We start from the raw sequence: 19,652 nt of genomic DNA on the forward strand, positions 1-19,652 counted from the left end.
GCTTGCACCTTATGCTGACATTGGGAAATACAAAGTCTGGGAACTTATCCAGTGTTTGTTAGTTCCTAGAAATCCATTTAGAATGTCAGATGCCATATGTCTTTTACATTGCTAAAAATTGCTCTCAGTCTTTACAGAACATAAAAATAAGTAGAGATCTAAGTGTTCTTTATGAAGTATTTGCCTAGACAAGATACTGAATATATTTTATGTTTTCTTTTGGACCCTTCATTGTTTGACTTCTTGTATTCAGGTCGGTGATGCATTTCAAGTATTTTTTTGTTTGATAGGGTGTGAGGTAGGATGCAGGTATATGTGTATAGATTTATCCACTAGATCATGTTTTCCCTCTGCTTAGGTAGGCTATCTATGTCTTTTGGTTTGTTTGTCTTTCCTTGCAGCAGCACCATACTATCTTAATTTGTATTGCTTTGTAGTATTTTTGGAAATCTAATAATAAATTCTAATTTTAGAATTTATTAATTTCTATAAAAATATTCTGGGTCCATTTTATAGAATAACCTAAGGAAAATTGACATCTTTACAGAATTGCATCTTTCAACTGATGAACATAATGCAACAATCCATTTACCTAGGTTGTCTTTAACTTTTCTGAAGTTGCTTTGTAGTTTAATTGTAGAGGTCTTGAATGCCTTTGTTTAATTCATTTCTAGATACATGGTGTGTTTTGCATTGTAAATTTTTTTATTTTTAATTTTTGGATTAGTATATACCTTTTTTATTTTTATTTTTTGGGTTAGTTCATACCTTTTTCTTACATCAGCTTTATAGCTAGTGAGATAAATTTAACTCACTCAAGTAATTATCACCTGGTTTCTAAACCTTTTATTTATTTTTCTTGTCTTATTTAATGAATAGAGGTCATGAAAATGAATATAGTTTCCTTGTTCCTTTATGAAAGAGTATTTTCCATGTCACCATTAAATATAATGCTACTTGTAAATTTTCATAGATAACGTTTATCAAATTAAGGGAATTCTGTTTTGTTCCTGGATTGTCAAATGTTTTTAAAAATCACAAATTGATATTGGATTTTATCCTGTGCCTTTTCTGCATGTATCAGGGTCTTTAAAAAATCCTTAATTCTGTTAACAAAATGAACTATACATTCTTTGATTTTTAGATGGTAAAACAACATGTATTACTGGAATAAATTAAGTTTGCACATATTGGTCTATTAGCCTTTTCATTTTGCTAGATTCAACATGCTACTTTAAAAAATCATGTCTGTATTTATATTGGTGTTTTTTTATGATTTATCAAAAAAAATATATATATATGATTTTTTTTCTTGTTTTTGGTACTGGGGATTGAACCCAGGGGAACTCTACCACTGAGACACATATCCAGCCCTTTTTATTTTGAGACGGGTCTTGCTAAGTTGCTCAGGCTGGCCTTGAACTTACAATTCTTTTTCAGGCTCCAAAGTTGCTGGAATTACAGGTGTGTGCCCCTGTGCCTGGCTTGCCTCTCTCTCTCTTTTTTTTCCTTTTTCTTTATTTTATTCTTCTTTAACCTCCTGTTGGTGCAGTATTCTAGTTTCTTGCAAGAAAAAAACATCTTTTGGAAGCATTCCCCTGGTTATTGGAAATTATTAGACTTTGCCTCACCCCAGAAAACCAATAAAAGTTTCCACATCTTGCCTTGGTGAAACCGCCTAGTTCCTTAATCAGTGCTGTCCACCTTTGGTGAAGCCCTAATTATAGGCTTGCCTCTGTGTGCCCACAATATTGGACTTGGTCTCATTCCTATTTCCAAGCCAGAGATCCTGTCTCCAATAACAAAGGCAGCCCCTTGTCCACTCAGGCTGGTATTTAACTGGATCATGCCCAGTTCTCACACTTCCAAAACTGAAGCTGGTGGTAGTTCATCCCCTAGGTGTCTGGTGCTGAAGAAGTTCTAGAGCCTCATCTGTGGGTACTGGCCTCACAATAGCTGTGCTGCCTGAGACTGGGTGACTGGTGGTAGAAATGGACCCCAAGACTGACACTAAGCTGGGTCACATCTGAGTCTCACATCCAGAGGACAGATACAATTTTGGGGAGGCTGAATGATGTAGTCTCCCAGGTGTCATGCAGGTATCTGCCTGATGCTGGTTCATGTCTAGATGCGCCATCTGTGAGCTCGGGCCTACACAGGGGCCTTGGTCTCTAATCTGCTCAGTCTCACAGTTGCAGGCCTGGCACTGAGCTCCAAGACAAAGACCCGAACTAGCTTTCATGACCTGCTCTTCTGTGGAGGTAGGTTGCTCCTCCCTCAGCTGCCCACTTTTGGGGGAAGGGTGATGGAGAAGTTCTGTGTCCTGCAAATACAGCAAGCTCACTCAGCTAGTATTGGAGGTTGTGGGACTGTGCATGGCCATAGGTGGTGGGTTTTTTTTTTTTTTTTTTAAACGTACTGGGGATTAAACTCTTAACCACTGAGCCAATCTCCAGCCTTTTTTTTTTTTTTTTTTTGAGAGAGAATTTTTAATATTTATTTTTAGTTCTCGGTGGACACAACATCTTTGTTGATATGTGGTGCTGAGGATCGAACCCGGGCCGCATGCATGCCAGGCGAGCGCCCTACCGCTTGAGCCACATCCCCAGCCCCAATCTCCAGCCTTTTTAAAAATTCTTTTATTTTTTTTAGTTGTAGATGGACACAATATCTTTATTTATTTTTATGTGGTGCTGAGATTCAAGCCCAGTGCCTCACGCATGCAAGGCAATTGATCTACCACTGAGCTACAACCCCAGTCCGCATCCGTTTTTATTTTATTTTATTTTATTTTATTTTATTTTATTTTATTTTTAATTTAGAGACAGAGTCTTGGCTGAGTTGCTGAGGATGCTTTGAACTCTCAAGCCTCCTGCCTCAGCCTTCCGAATTGCTGGGAAGGGTTTACAGGCTGTGCCACCTGCCAGCATGGCAGCTGGTTTCACCCAGGCCTGGTAAAGGGTTTGAAATCTAAGGCCTAGACTTCTTTCTTTCTCCCTTGCCTAGGTGGAAAGTGTCTCTCCATGCTGAGCTGCTTAGAGATGGAGGAGGATGGCAACTCTTTTTTTGTATCTTCTTCAAACATCTTTTCTTTTTGTTCTACTAACAGCAGGCACAATGGTCTCTCAACTGGTTTCCTTAACACCCCCTGCCTTCCTACTTGGGAAGGACCCCAGGCTAGGCAAATGCTCCACTACTGAGCTAAATCCCCAGCCCTTTTTGGAAATTATTTATTTATTTATGTACTGAGGACTTAACTCAGGGGCACTCGACCAATGAGCCACATCCCCAGGCCTATTTTTGAATTTTACTTAGAGACAGGGTCTCACTGAGTTGCTTAGGGCCTTGCCCTTGCTGAGGCTGCCTTTGAACTGGTGATCCTCCTGCCTAAGCCTCCTGAGCTGCTGGGATTACAGGTGTGCGCCAGGTTGGAAGTTTTTATTTTAAGACAGGGTGTTACTAAGTTGCCCAGACTGTTTTTGACCTTCTGGCCTCAGCCTACCAGGGTGCATTGGTTTCCTAAGTTCTTGTGAAGGTAGCTGAGAGCGCGCATAGCTCTTCAACTTGGTATCACAGCCAGATGATAGTCACCATCATACTCTGCTTTTCCAAACGACCTGATTATTCTTTCTTTACCCTCAGGCCCAGCAAAACCCATCATTTCCCGACAGCACCCAAGCAGGCCTCAATCCTGCTGGGTTGTACCACTGGAAATCCCAGCCCCTGAGGCCCCGCCCCTTGGTTACTGTGACCCGCCTTCCGCATGCAGAAACCGGAAGCGGAAGTACGCCTCTACACGTGTTCCTTGGGTCTCTTGGTCAGGTGGTTCCTCAGGGGCGCTTCTCCTTTATAAGGGGTTCCCTCAGTGGGTTTCGCAGCTGTCCTGGCGCGCATCCCCTGCTGGTAGCCCTGGCTTCCCTCAGCCGGGTGGCCCTAGACCCAGGTGGGCTCCTTCCGCCCCTAGGTCCCTGGTGACCGCCTCGAGGACTCGGGGCTCCACCGGTGGCTGGCGTTTCCCGTAGGCGGGAGCTGGAGAGCCCTGAGGCCTTTCCGGTCTCCACCTGCGGCCTCTCTGCTGAGAGCTGAAAACGGGCTGGCGTTGGGGTTCCTGACAGGAGCCTGGAGAGGGTCTCCGCGGGGTCCCTTCCTTTCTAGCAGGCTACATTGTAGTCGCCCAGGCTCGTATGTTGAAATAGATTTGTCACTGTGTCATGACCAAGGGGATGAACCAGACAGTCTTTTTTCTATTAATGCTGTGAAATTTACTAACCAGTGATTAAATGTCCTTGTTTGTTTTGTGGTGCTGGAGACTGAGCCAAGGGCCTCACCCATGCTCAGGGATGTTCTACCCCTGAGCTAGGTCCCCAGCATTTTTTTTTTTTTTTTTTTTTTACTTATTTTTAAAGTTTGAGACTGAGTTCTCCGTGGTCAGGCTGGCCTGAAATTTGTGATCTTCCTGCTTCAGCCTTCGGAATAGCTGGGTTTAGAGGTGTGCAAAACTGTGCTTGGCACTTCAGGAATTTTCTATTTGGTGCTTTATTTCCCATTGTTAGCAAAAAAGACTAGGCCGGATGCAAACTTCATGATCATTTCAGTATTTTTTTTTTAATTTAAAATATGTTTTTAGGTGTAGATGAACACACAGTGTCTTTATTTATTTTTATATGGTGCTGAGGATTGAACCCAGTGCCTCACACATGGCGAGGCAAGCACTTGACCACTGAGCCGCCGTCCCAGCTCTCATCAGCTTTTAATTCAGGAATGGTATTATACCTCCAGTGGACTCACTGTCCTGGTGGAAATGAGCCACTGGCCAAAGGAGTTGGGCTTAAATAGGTCATACTGAGAGGTGATTTAGTGAGCATGTCATTTTGGGCACTCAGGAATTTGAGTTTTGGGGATGAGGGGTCTGTGGCCAGGCACCTGGAGAGAATTCATCTTGAAAGAGATTAAAAGCTTCCCAGAGATTATCATTTTAGGTTTGATGAAACACTTTCTCCCCACTTGTGGCCAGTATCTGAAAAGGATTTATCTTTCAAGAGATGAAGGCTATCAATGTATGGCTTTCTTTTTCACTCTCTTTTCCCAGGCTGCACTATCTTGGAGTTTTTCATTTTCCATAACTAACAGCCATGACTGCATGTGGTAGGGTGAGCACAAATATTACCTAAGTAAAATGATATTAAAGAGTAGTTGGTGTGGGTATTTAGAAAAATATCCTTGCCGAAGGCCAATGGCTTGGAAGAGGAGCATAGAGATAGCACATTTGAATAAAGTCTTTCCTCTGACACTATAGTGCCCAACAGTGTTCTAGGTTAAATTCTGATAATAGGGAAAAAGAATTCTGATAACAACTAAATTGTAAGGCATGTGTCCAGAAATGTACTCAGGTATTTAGGCTTTGAAGACAAGTAGACTTGTCATACTCTGGCTTAGCAGTTTTGTAATAGTAATCCTCCTGCCTCAGCCTCCCAAGTAACTGGGGATATAGGTGTGTACCACTGTGTCTGGCTTTCTAGATGTTTTATGAATTTATTTAAAAGGAATATATGGCGTTCAGTTGAACGTGAACGTGATTACAAAGGTCTCACAGAAAAGAGGTTCCAGATTTACCTACTTGGCTTCACAGATTAGAATTCATTCATCCATTCATTAACAGTTTTCATTCATCAGATATTCAAAGGTTCCTATGTTCTAGGCAGCGAGGAACAATGAATTCTGGGTCTTGCTATCACAATGTGTCTTGTGATGGGTATTGCCTAGCTGTTTTAGAACACAGGTTGGCCATCTGTTTCTTTATTGCATCTATAGGAAATATTTTAGGTTTTGGAGGCCAGAGAATTTCTATTGCAAGGAAATTCTCATTTTAGTACACCAAGGGAAAGCTTATAAAGAAATGTTTGTTGGTTACAGTCAAACTGATGTACACAAACAGAGGACTGATTAGCTCATGCCTATTTTGCCAAATTCTGGCCTAGAATAAAGAAAATTTGCTACTTGTGGGCCTGCCATAAAGATGTGCTGTGCAGGCTCATAGGCCTCTCAGGTTTGTGATCGGGGAAAAGAAAAATATTCCTATTCCCTCATTGTGTTTTTATTCATTAAAACCTCATCATGTGCTTGTAATGCCAACTACTTGGAAGACTAAGGCAGGAGGTTCTGAGTTTAAGGGCATCATAGGCAATTTAGGAAGACCCTGTCTCAAATTAAAATATGCAAATGGCTGGGGATGTAGCTCAGGAGTAGAGTGCTTCTGGATTCAATCCCCAGCAAGGAGTGGGAAGGAACTAACAAACAAAAACTCATTTAATCTTGGGCTGGGGATGTGGCTCAAGCGGTAGCGCGCTCGCCTGGCATGCGTGCGGCCCGGGTTCGATCCTCAGCACCACATACCAACAAAGATGTTGTGTCTGCCGAGAACTAAAAAATAAATATTAAAAAAAATTCTTTCTCTCTCTCTCTCTCCTCTCTCACTCTCTCTTTAAAAAAAAAAAAAGAAAGAAAAAAAACTCATTTAATCTTGGGTTTCATGTTGTGCATATTTGCTATGATGTAACTAATGTAGCAGATGAAATTGTTTCTGTTACAAGGAACTGATTGTATCATTGTGGAAATTATTTCATTTAGAGTATTTCTCTCATTTCTGCTACCTGTTCTGGAGCAATATGGAACTGGAATTGGTCACCAAGTGTGATGTTGTGTGGTCTGTATTTGGTCTTATTCCAGTGTCCTGGTACAGAGTTTCTAAAACCTGTGGAATGTCTGGAGTGATAAAAATAGCTTTGTATGCTCATAAGATGACTAGTGGCTGGTAGGTTGTAGATAACCTAAGGATCATGGCTGGTCCAGAAAGATGGAGGCATGATTAAAGAATTGGAACTTTCACACTCCCACACGTCAAACTCTAGGAAGGGAGACAGAGGGTTAAGTTGATAACCAGTGGCTACAAGTAAAGCCTCTATGAGAACCCCAGAAGAGTGGGTTTAGAGAGCTTCAGGATAGCTGAACATGTTGATGTTTTTGGGCATGGAAGCTCTGCACCTTTCCCACCATATTGAGTCCTATCCGTCTCTTTATCTGGCCATCCATGTATGTACTTTGTAATATTCTTTATAAGAAACTAGTAAACACAGAGAAGTATTTCTTTGCATTCTTTGAGTTGTCCCAGCAAATTTCCAGCAAATCGGTCCCTCAAGGCGGAGGTAGCCTGTTGGTCAGAGGTGTATGTGACAACCTACTACCTGTGACTGGCTTCTGGACTTGGGAAAGTATTGTGGGACTGAGCCCTCAACCTGTGGAATGACAGTATCTCCAGCTAGATGGTAAAATAGTTTTATTGAATTATCAGATACCCAGTGGATGTCTGTTGGACTGCTTGATGTGTGCAGATCCCCTTGACATCTTGTATCAGAAGTATTCTGTGTTAAATTAGGTGACTGTATAAGAGTAATTGTGTGTGACCTCATTATCATTATACTGTGAAGAGATAAATTTATTTTTTTTAGAATTGATAAGTCTATCAGAAAGAATTTGATCAACCAGAAAGTATATGTGGGTAGAAAGGGAAAGAGATCTGCTGACTGAGTCCTGCCATAGACTCAGGGAGAACACAGAATCTTCTGAGCCTCCCCTGAATTGATTCTCATGTCCCCAGTGCTGTCAGCCTCACCCATCATCTCACACACACTGGAGGAATTGTACCTTTCTGAACAGAATTTGTGGCAGAATTTTTTGGGCTCATCTCCATAGTGGGCTGCTTGAAATTAATCTTTCTCTTTTTGAATGGAAACACTATTTTTGATGGTCCAGGACTACAAAAAGCATAAATAAGACAAATATAAGACAACAGAGTGTAAAATTGCAGCAGAAAGATGAATACTCTTACCCTCATCCTCTTTCTCAGCACTGTCTCTTTCAACCTCCTCATGGTCCTTCTCTTGAACAGCCATGTCCTCTTTACTCTAACCCCTTGCCCATGTACCAGTGAACTGAGGCTCACTTGGCCTACATCAGGTTAAAATTGTGACCTGGGTGAGCCCAGGCCTCAGCAATGGCTGTGGTGTTGCTTAGCATACACACAGCTTGCTGTACCTTGGCCAGGTGTTCACCAGATACCACAGAGGGAGGCTGATGATTAATGCTAGCCTTGAAGTGCTTAGGGTACCAATCAACACACTGGATGGTATGCTTGGTTTTGATATCAACAATGGCAGCATTAACATCTTTGTGGACCACATCATCATGTTAAAACAGGCAGCAATCTATATATTTACCATGGCAAGGGTCACAGTTCACCATCAGGTTGGCTGGCTCTGCCAAGGTCTTGGCTTGGCACAGAATCACGAGCCACCATACAGCTTTGTAGGTTCAAACAGCAATTCTTTATTCCCGAACTCACACCGGCCTCCACACAGGTTCAGGGGCAATCTAAAATCTCTCCGCCCAATTTACCTACTCCACGAGGCTTTTTCCAAATCCCATTTGAATCTCACAGAGAACTCAACAGGAACAAGCAGCAGGAACACCCTAATCCCAGCAGCAATAATCTTCAACCTCCACCTTCCCTAAAACCCCTATTGTCTTAAACCGGGAACACCTTAAACTCAAGGAGCGGGGAAACTTCCTCAAACCTGATCAGCTCTAAACCCGGATCCGCCCTGGTCTTTGAGCAAGGTCACCTTACTAAAGCATACATGCAATGTCCCATCGAATGTCCTCTAAGCAGCATGGGGTACGCTGGCAAGGAAATTTCGATGCGTCATTCCTACTTGGCAATGGCCCTCAGCATGGCTCAAAGAAAGCAATGGTGATCTCTGCTACAGTAAGCTCTTCATGGTAGGCTTTCTCAGCAGAGATGACAGGGGCATATGAGGTTAGAGGAAAGTAGGTGTGGGGATAGGTTTGACTGGCATTCTGTCATCTCAACATTCAGGACTCCATAAAATTTGAGGGAAGCAGTGATGGAAGACACAATCTGGCTAATAAGGCAGTTTCTGGAATTGGATGATGGCATTGATTGCATAATTGTGAGCACAATTAATTAAAACTATGAATTCATATTAAATATCCACCAAGGTGGGTGGGTACTCAATATGGTTAAAATGGTGATTTTTTTGTTATTTATACTTTACCTCAATAAAAATGGATAAAAATGCAGACGTACCTTTACAAAATGTAGAGGTGAAAGAAGTGAATAGTACATGAACTTCCTCCAAGGTAGAGGGAAGGCCCAAGCGCTTTTGTGGACATTCATTTCCTCTTGTTATTCTTCCTCCATTAATGTTAGAAAGTCCTCAGAGACTGGGACAACATGGATTAATTTGGCTAATTATGAGCTCTGTGCATTTAACATCCAAGGTCCTTTAATAATCAATAAAGAGCCTGTGGCTTTAGTGTTTTTCTTTGTTGGTCCATCCCAAAGAGCTGCATACTGTGTCTCCTGCTGTGGTTGAATGCATCAAGAAGCTCCTAGTTGATACCCTATCCATATGATTGCCGTGAACAGGGCCTGAGTCTAATTGAGCCCCAGTCATGGGTAGATCCTGGGATCTGTACTTCTTGGTCATGACCCAGCAGAGAAGCTGCCTAACCCAGTAAGTGCAGAAGGGGCCAGTGGATGTGGGAAGGATTATTGGAATATTGTTTTTTCACCATGAGGATGAACATCACATTTTGGAGAGCCAGATGGGAGGATACCATATGAAAATTTCAGCTTTGGGGATTGTAAAGTTTACATTTTGGTTTAAGGTGGGAATATCAGAAATCTTATTCAAAATTTGCTCTCTACCCACACTGGTTCTATTTCTCATAGAAATCTCACCCACAACAACACTGAATGGGTCCTTCTAAAGAGATTCCCAAGCACTGAAAAGGGACTATGATAGTGGTGATAAGGATGATGAGGAGAATGATAGAAGCCAGAGCATCATGAACTGATACAGAGGGCTTCTCCAGTTCCAGGTGCTGAACAATGTGTTCTGTCATTTGTTTCTTTTCATGTGTACCATCTCACTTTAGTTATGTAGGCCACTTTATTACTGTTTTATACAAAATGAAAAGTGTCTGGCTTATTTCCACTTAACATGATGTTTTTCAGTTCTATCCATTTACCAGCAAATGCCATAATTTAATTTTTCTTTATGACTAAGTAAAACTCCATTGTGTATATATACCAAATTTTCTTTATCCATTCATCTGTTGATGGGCACCTGGATTGGTTCCTTAATTTGGATATTGTGAATTGAGCTTCTATAAACATTGATGTTCCTGTATCACTATGAAATGCTGATTTTAGTTCATTAGGATAAATACGAAGGAATAGGATAGCTAGGTCATATGGTGATTCCATTCTTAGATTTTGGCCAAACTCCACACTACTTTCCTGGGTAGTTGTACAAATTTGCAGTCCCACCAACAATGTATGAGTGTACATTTTCTCTCACAAACAGAAGCTAGAGCAAAATAGTGAAAAAAGGAGGGATCCTGTGAAAGTAGAAGGGAGTTCACTGGAGTAGAGGAAGAGAATAGAGGAGGAGGGTGGAGGGACAGGAAAAGGAAGAACCATGGAATAAAGTTGAGCAAATTATGGTGTGCACATATATGAGTACAACACAGTGAATTTCATCTTAATGTATATCTATAAATCACCAGTTAAAAACAATAACTAAATAGAAGGAAGACCCATAGAGTAGAGGAAGGGGAATGGGAGATGGGGAAGAAATGAGAAAATAATGGGGACTAAAAAGAAGCAAATTATATTTCATGCATATATAGGTTTATCAAAATAAATCCTACTACTATGTATAACTACTGCATGAATAAAAATATTTAAAAAAGCAAATGGAAAATGTACATTATATTTATGTAACTTGTACTCATTTATAGTTAGAAAATATTAAAGCCATGTTTACATTGGGCTGTCTGACCATGGACACAGGGCATCATGCAGGAGAATCCTGGCAGGCTGTCCCATCAACAAGCCAATCAGCCATTTCTCTTACCAGCAGAAAGAGAGCCTTGTCCACTGTGTTCTTTCTTTGGGGATTCCTGGGGATCACAGGGCAGAGCAGTGGGGGTGCCTGCTGCATGCACTATGGAAGAACAGCCACAGGTCACAGTAGGGGAGACTCATGATCATTCAGCACAGATCTCTGTTTTGTACCCACTCTGGAACATCCTTACAGCTGAGTACATGGTCGTCCATGCTTGTAAATAGCCCACTCAATCTCAAAAGGTCATCTTATGTCATGTCTTGATTTTATTCTTACTCACAGAACTGGGAAGACTTTAAAACTATAACTTGAATTGTACCTGTGGTTAAGACCCCTGCTAAAAAGTTTCTGACAGCTGGGAAATAATGAAACATTTAGTGGACCCAACTCAAGAGTCTAACCATTTATTTTTTTAATCTTTCTACTGTTCGTATCATTTCTGAGATGTGGGGGAAGTGTTGGTATCTGAGACTCAGCATTGTTATCTGAGTTGATTTCTGGTTGAGATAACTCCAATGAGGAAATATTAAATAGATAATAGGGCCTCTGTATGTGATAATGTGTGATGCATATATAAATTTAGGGAAAATAAATGTGTTATTACTAATAATAAGTTTATTCTTCATGCTATTCAGCTAAAACATCAGTCACCTGATGTTGCTGTTTTCCTATTTCTTTAATGGACATTTTATTTTCAGTCCTCCAGATGTATATGGTCTGTATTTGGGAAGAAAAATCTCCTTTCTCATTTTCAATTCTCCAGAGCCTATTCTTTGCTTGGAATGGGGAGACACAGCATTTAAATATTGCAAATCAAAGAAATTAGTCCCAAGGTCTTAGAACAAAACAAGATACATTGGACTGCCTCTTAATTTCTTTTTATTAAAATTGTTTTTTTTTAATAAAAAGGAAGCTTACTACCTTCTCCCACTTTTTTCTTAAAGAGTAGGCTGCATTTTACTGTGATCACAACTTGTTCCCTCCACTGCCACTGGACTTCTAATGGTGTGGAAGGAAGCAATGAATAATGCAGAAAGCAATAACCAAAGAGTATAGGAAGACTGGGTTTTTTGCTTCTGAGAAGTATTGTTGAAGTTACATAGATATTAAGCATGAATACTTTTCTTGTGAAGACTTGAATTCAAATGTATACAGAGTGCTGGGTGCCCATTTATATATATATATTTTTAATCCTCTTTTCTTTTTCAAATGGTGTCCAATAAGTATAGAACCACAAAATCTTACATGTGTTTTTGAATTTCAACTTGTGAACCTCTCAGAGGATCTGGACCGGCAGCCCGTACTCTTTGGCCTGTTCCTGTCCATGTACCTGGTCACAGTGCTTGGGAACCTGCTCATCATTTTGGCTGTCTTCTCTGACTCCCACCTCCACACCCCTATGTACTTCTTCCTCTCCAGGCTGTCCTTGGCTGACATTGGTTTAACCTCCACCACAGTCTCAAAAATGATTTGAACATCCAAACTCACAGCACAGCCATCTCCTATGTGGGCTGCCTTACACAGATGTCTTTTTTTCTCATTTTTGCATGTATAGATGACATGCTTCTGACTTTGATGGCCTATGACCGGTTTGTGGCCACCTGTCACCCCCTGCATTCTCCAATCATTATGAACCCTCAACTCTGTGGCTTCTTAGTTCTGGGGTCTTTTTTGATTAGCCTTTTTGAATCACAGCTGCAAAATTTGATTTCATTACAGTCTACCACCTTCAAAGATGTTGAAATTTCTAATTTCTTCTGCGATCCCTTTCAAGTCCTCAGTCTTTCCTGTTTGAACTCCTTCACCAATAACCTAGTCATGTATCTTGTTGGTGCCATATACGGCCTTTTCCCCCTCTTAAGGATTCTTTTCTAATATTATAAAATTGTTTTTTAAAAAATTTTGAAGATCCCATCTTCAGGTGGGAAGTAAAAAGCCTTCTCCACCTCTGGGTCTCACCTGGCAGTTGTTTGTTTGTTTTATGGAATAGCAATTGGAGTGTACCTTGGTTTAGTTCTGTCTCACTCTTCTAGAAAGGGTGCAGTGGCCTCAGTGATGTACACAGCTGTCACTCCTATGCTGAACCCCTTCATCTACAGCTTGAGAAACAGGGACATTAAAAGTGCCCTAAAGAAGCTCCTTAGTAGGATAGTCTAATCTCATTATCAGTGACATATGTTTCATTTTTAATTAGGAAAACCAATGAAGTTTAACACTGGTACCTGTAAATCTTGTCTCTTTGGTTACATTATTTTGTAATTTAATAGCTTTAATTTTCCATGTTTCACAGTGGAATTGTAGTTATAAGGGTTGGGAGAAGAGATTAATGGAGAGTTTAGAATTGAGTATAAAGGTTCAGATAGGAAATGAGAAAAATTTTAGTCCTTTATGATGGTGATAATTTTCCAACAACCTTAATGTTATTAATGATATTGAACTGCAAAGTTAATACTGACTAAAACTATACATTTTAGTATATTTCAGCACAATAGGAAATGTAAATTAATATTGCACAGATCTTGAATTTATAAAAAGCGATTAACATGAATATAAAAAGAAAATGTAGTACAAAGAGAAGGGTGTAGGCAAAAATTATGATTTGGTTTGAGGCACATTGTAGAAATCACATTACTCCAGACTGCAGTGACATTTGGAAAATTTATTCATCATTAAACTCATCTTTTGCATAGTCATGGGATTTTTTATTTGAATAATACCACAATGACCCAATATACAGTAAGTTCCACACCACCTGTGGTGCTGTTTTGTGGAGATGAGTGCTATTCTCCCAATTTCCATTAAGCAGTATGTGCACAGAGAGGTGGAGAGACTTGCACCTATTCTGCACATAACATTAGGTCAGTGATACAGGGCTAACATGTTCACTTTCTGCCTCTCATCCCTTGTTGCTCTCTTTTCTACTGAAGCCAATAGAAATAATATTCATAACACCAGAGGAAAATTCTTGGTGATTTATGGTGGAATTTTATTAATCAATAGACTGCAGTGATACTGCCATAATAGGTCATCAGAAAAAGAGGATGTGATGGAAAATGACTGATTTTTAAAAAATTTGGACAACAAATGTAACTTTTTTATAGTAAAATTGAATATTCAAAATGTTAAAAGTTAAAGAAATATCCTCCTACATATTATATGGAAATTCATTTGTGTGATATGAAGAGAGGGATAAGAAGTTTTAAAGGATTGTTGTAATAATAAACTGATAAACTAAATGATATCCCTTCCTCCAATTAAATGCTTTGCTCAGTTATAGCATTTATTATACAGGTATGTACTTCAAAAACAGAATTTAATATACCTGTTGATGTAAACCAGTTTATATTGGGGGCAATAGATATGTTGTATAATAGCTAGACAGATATTTCTTGGTAAGATTCTATAAAAACTGTTTATGGATACATAAATTAATTGACATGGAAACATTGTGAGGAAAATCCACTTACAAAATTCCTTATACTATTTTCCTTTGGAGAAGAGGTGTGTAGGAGAATGAAATCATGCAGAGATACTAAGAACTGAAATTTCATTTGTAATTATCTAAATATCTACAAAATATTAGTTTTGATGCAAATATGAATTAATTTCCACATTTAATATAGGTATTAGGGCTAGGCATGGTGGTGCTTGCCTATATATAGATTACATACATACACACCCCCACACACATAAAATGTACATATAAGCATATTTTATATCTATATCTGCCGCAAACTGCCCGGCCTGCCCGGCCCCGGGCCGGCTGAGTCCCGCTCCTGCTGCCGAGCACTGCCTGCGGCACCCCTGCTGAGCGATTCCCTGCTGAGCTGTCAGTGCACGCGGGCTTGCAATCTTGCAACCCGGTTGGGCACAAAAACACAAGCCAGTCAAACTGAGACAAAGTTTTATTTAGAGAGAGGCCGTGTGCGTCCCCTAACAGGTGGGTCCGCCACGTGTGTCTCCTACCTGAGCCGGGGGGGGGGGTTTCCCTTCCCCCGGAACACCCTCCTACCATCCTTTCCCAACCAATGGGAACTCTCCCATTACAAGAGTGACATGAGTAACCTGAGTCCTGAAATGGGGCCAGCTAGACAGCATGAGTCCAATTACCATATGAATGTGAATTGCTGGCTGGCAGTCATTAAATCCAAAGGTGCCTATATCAATATTTTTGCTGTGGCTCCTAACATCTGCCCCCTACTGTTTAAATAAACAACAGGCAAATGTGGCTAGGGACCGTGCCTGTTAGGTATGTCCAATTCACATATGGTTCTTACCCGTCATGGGAAAACTGACCTTATTGCGTCAGTCTCCTGGCTTAGGTTGATACCACTGTAACCGAATCATACCCGTCACTGACTACTGGTCCAGTATATAGCCATACCTGTGTAATAGGCCTATGCACCAGTGGGGGGGTGAGGTTCTTGCCTCACCTCTGTTGGCCCCCAAATTTAACCTTGGTGCCAGTGGGGGGGTGAGGTTCTTGCCTCACCTCTGTTGGCCCCCAAAATCAGACCATCACTAGCAGAAGGGAGAAAGACGCAGAATTGCCACGACACCAAGCCAATTGACGGCTCCTTTGGAAACACTGGTGACACATCGGCTAAGATATTTAGCACTACCAGTTCGCTGTATCAACAAATAGAGCACAATGCATACAGGTGATACATAGTCCAGGCAAGTTGTGTAAGCAGTTCAAAGTGGAGGAGTGTATCAATATGTCCATTTCCTCCCAAAGTAAATTAAGTTCTTGATTGAGCAGTTCAAAGTGGAGGAGTCTATCAATATGTCCATTTCCTCCCAAAGTAAATTAAGTCCTTGATTGAGCAGTCTTATTGAGTTATTTTGATTGATGTATCAGTTTATACAGTTTATAGTGATAGCTATCATAAAAGTTGTAGTTTGGTCTTAGTCTTCACCGGCACTGGGATGGAGATGAGAATTATGGCCATGTTGCTAAAGAGACATTATCCTGAACAGAATTATGAAATATAATGAAAAGGAAAGGTGAAAGTAAACAAACATATCTGTTAACCACCTTTAAAAGCAAAATTTAATAACAGTTGTTTACCTAAAGTAAATTAAACCATATAAGTCACGTGACTAATTTTTTTTTTTTTGATATTTGTATCTATTTATACATGAGCGCTCCTTATAAATGAAGTATGGACATACACACATACAGACATACAACACAAAACAGTGCATACATAACATAGAACATATAAGACAATAGTAAATAAAGGCCTTGTAGCTATAGCTAGGTGAAATCTCCATTGTAATGTTTAAAAACTTTACAGTTAAAAAAAAATAAAACACAGTCAAAAAATAAAACTGATCAGAAAAACATTAACCTAGGTTTGTATGAGCTTAAAAAATAAGGTAAAATAAAATAAAATAGAACTTTATGATGTGGGAAAAATGCAAATAATAAAATAGATATTGAAAAAGGCACCGTGGTAAATCACTGTCGCAGATGCAAGAATAGCCAGGCTGGAACTCTGGATATCAGCTGTTATGGATTTGAGTCAAATCATCTTCTTTTTCTGTAGAAATTGTTTTAGTTAATCTCTCTGGAATCCAAATTGGTTGCTGTTCCTCCTGTGGAAAAACACAGACGGAGCCCCGACTCCAGACTATTACTGGGTCCGGACCTTTCCATTGTCCTGTTAGAATATCTTTCCAAAGTACCTTAGGCTTATGTACATTTTTCGGATACATATGTCTTTCCGCAGCACTAAGTCCTGATGAATCCAAATTTAGAAAGTTTAGAGTAAAAAGGGTTATTTTAAGTTTATCTTTGGGGGATATATACCCCTTACTAATTCCCTCCCTTTGCTTTAATAAGTACATTTTTATAGTTTGATGAGCTCTTTCAACTATGCCTTGTCCCTGTGGGTTGTATGGGATTCCTGTTATATGAGTAATGCCAAATGATGAGCAAAATTGTTTAAAAGACTTGGAGATGTAACCAGGACCGTTATCGGTTTTTAACTGTTTAGGAACACCCACAGTGGCAAAATTTTGTAAGCAATGAGCTATAACATCTTTAGTTTTTTCTCCGGGATGAAGGGAGCCCATCAAAAATCCAGAAGAAGTATCAACTGTAACATGTAAATATTTTAATTTTCCAAATTCTGGCAAGTGTGTGACGTCCATCTGCCAAATATGGTTAGGTATCAGTCCTCTAGGATTGACTCCAAGATTAACTTGTGGCAAAAATGTGACACAATTTTGACATTGTTTTATTATATGTCTGGCTTGTTCTTTAGTTATTTTAAAACGTTTTTGTAAAGTATTAGCATTGACATGGAACCTTTTATGAAAATTTATAGCTTCTTCTATTGTGGAGAAAATATGTATGTCATGTGTAGATTTATCTGCTAGTTCATTACCCAAACTAAGGGCTCCAGGCAATCCTGTATGTGCTCTGATATGTCCTATAAAGAATGGATCCTTTCTATCCCAGATTAGACTTTGTATAGCAGAAAACAAAGAGAAAACAGTAGAGGAAGGAGAAATCCTACCAGCATCTTCAAGAGATACGATAGCATTAACTACATACTGACTATCAGAAAATAAATTAAATGTAGAATCTTTGAACATCATAAAAGCTTGCAATACTGCATTGAGCTCTACCTTTTGAGCTGATTGTTTGGGTACTAAAAATGTAAAAGTTTGATCAGGAGTAACTACTGCTGCTGTACCATTATTTGACCCATCAGTGAATATATTTGGAGCATTTATGATAGGGGTTTTTCTTGTCATTTTTGGAAAAACTACAGGATGCTTAGACCAAAAGGACAACAAAGGATTAGATGGCAAGTGATTATCAAATGCAACACTAGATTTACACATGATTATTGCCCAAGTATTTAACTCATTAGCTAACTCATCAATTTGATCCATAGTATATGGAGTAATAATTTTATTGGGAGAAATCCCAAACACTCCTTTTGCTGCTTTTATTCCTTTGAGTATTAATTGCCCTACAGCCTCAGGATATCTAGTAAGAATAGTATTAGGAGAATAAGATAAATGTATCCATAATAATGGACCTTCTTGCCAAAATACCCCTGTAGGAATATTTTTTGTCGGTAATACAATAAATAATAAAGGCAAACTTATATCAATTCTATCCAAATGCATATTTTCCATATATGTTTCAATGATTTTTAATGCCTTTCTAGCTTCAGGCGTTAACATGCGGGGTGAATTTGGATCTGATGGACCTTTTAAAATATCAAATAAAGGTCCTAATTCTCCTGTTGGTATGCCTAGATAAGGCCTTATCCAATTTATATCTCCCAATAACTTTTGAAAGTCATTAAGTGATTTGAGTTGATCTACTCGTATTTGAATTTTTGGTGGACGGACCATGGTTGAGGATAATAGAACTCCTAAATAATTAATTGGAAGATTTAATTGTACTTTATCTATTGCTATCTCTAGATTATAATTTTTTAATAAGTTTGTAAGTGTGGCATAACATTCTAGCAATGTGTTTTTATCTTTATGTGCCATTAACACATCATCCATATAGTGAAATATCTGTAGTTCAGGGTTTTGATTTCTAAGTGGCTGGATTGCTTTATCAACATAAATTTGGCATAAAGTTGGGCTGTTAGCCATCCCTTGAGGGAGTACTTTCCATTCATATCTCTGATCAGGACCTTCATGATTCAGTGCAGGGATAGTAAATGCAAAATGTGGACTATCCTCGGGGTGAATTGGAATTGAGAAGAAACAATCTTTAATATCTATAGCTAGAACATGCCACGTTTTTGGTAGAGCAGACAGTTGGGGAATCCCTGATTGAGCAGGTCCCATAATAACCATCTCATTATTAATGGCTCTTAAATCTTGTAATAATCTCCATTTACCAGATTTCTTTTTAATAACAAAAATGGGAGTATTATGGGGAGATACGGAAGGTTGTATATGTCCTTCCGCTAATTGCTGTTTGACCAGATCATGGGCTACTTGTATCTTTTCTTTAGTTAGGGGCCACTGAGGAACCCACACTGGTCTTTCTGATTTCCAAGTAATTTTGATTGTCTCAGTGGCCCTTTTTGAAAACCCAATCCATGTTTATCTATCTCTTGATCTACTTGAATTGGTGCTGTTATATCTTGTTCTTGATCTCTTAATCTCTTTTCTTTTTTAAAGCCTTGTTTTGCCCTAGTAGTGGGCGCGTTAGGATTGACGTTATTTGTTAATGTCAATCCTAATTGATCTAGGACGTCTCGTCCCCATAAATTTATGGGGAGATGGTCCAATACATAGGGCTGTATAGTTCCTTCACATCCTTCAGGATCCCTCCAATCTAATACCATTGCACTTCTATGGGGATTAGTTGCCACTCCTAGGCCTCTAAGCGTTTGGGTCGCTTGCTGTAATGGCCAATGTTTAGGCCATTCCTGGCGAGATATGATGCTGAGGTCAGCGCCTGTGTCCAGCAGTCCATTAAAATCATGCCCTTGAATATTTAATTTTAGCATAGGGCGAGAATCTAAATTTAAAGATAGCATAGCCCAATCTACACCTGTGGAGCCTAATCCCTTGGAACCTCTTTCTACATTACAACTGGAAAATTTATCATGTAGGCTTGGTATTATTAATAACTGTGCTATTCTATCTCCTGATGAAATTACTGATATA

The 19,652-nt window shown here is 39.6% G+C and overlaps 1 pseudogene; it reads right to left on the reverse strand.

Moving 5' to 3' along the window:
* Positions 1 to 7,811: 7,811 nt before the first annotated feature.
* LOC144253887 (tubulin alpha chain pseudogene) overlaps positions 7,812 to 19,652 on the reverse strand; it is a 34,678-nt pseudogene continuing 22,837 nt past the window's right edge.

Source organism: Urocitellus parryii, chromosome 3 (assembly GCF_045843805.1).
Source record: "Urocitellus parryii isolate mUroPar1 chromosome 3, mUroPar1.hap1, whole genome shotgun sequence".
In the NCBI taxonomy this organism is placed as follows: Eukaryota; Metazoa; Chordata; class Mammalia; order Rodentia; family Sciuridae; genus Urocitellus; species Urocitellus parryii.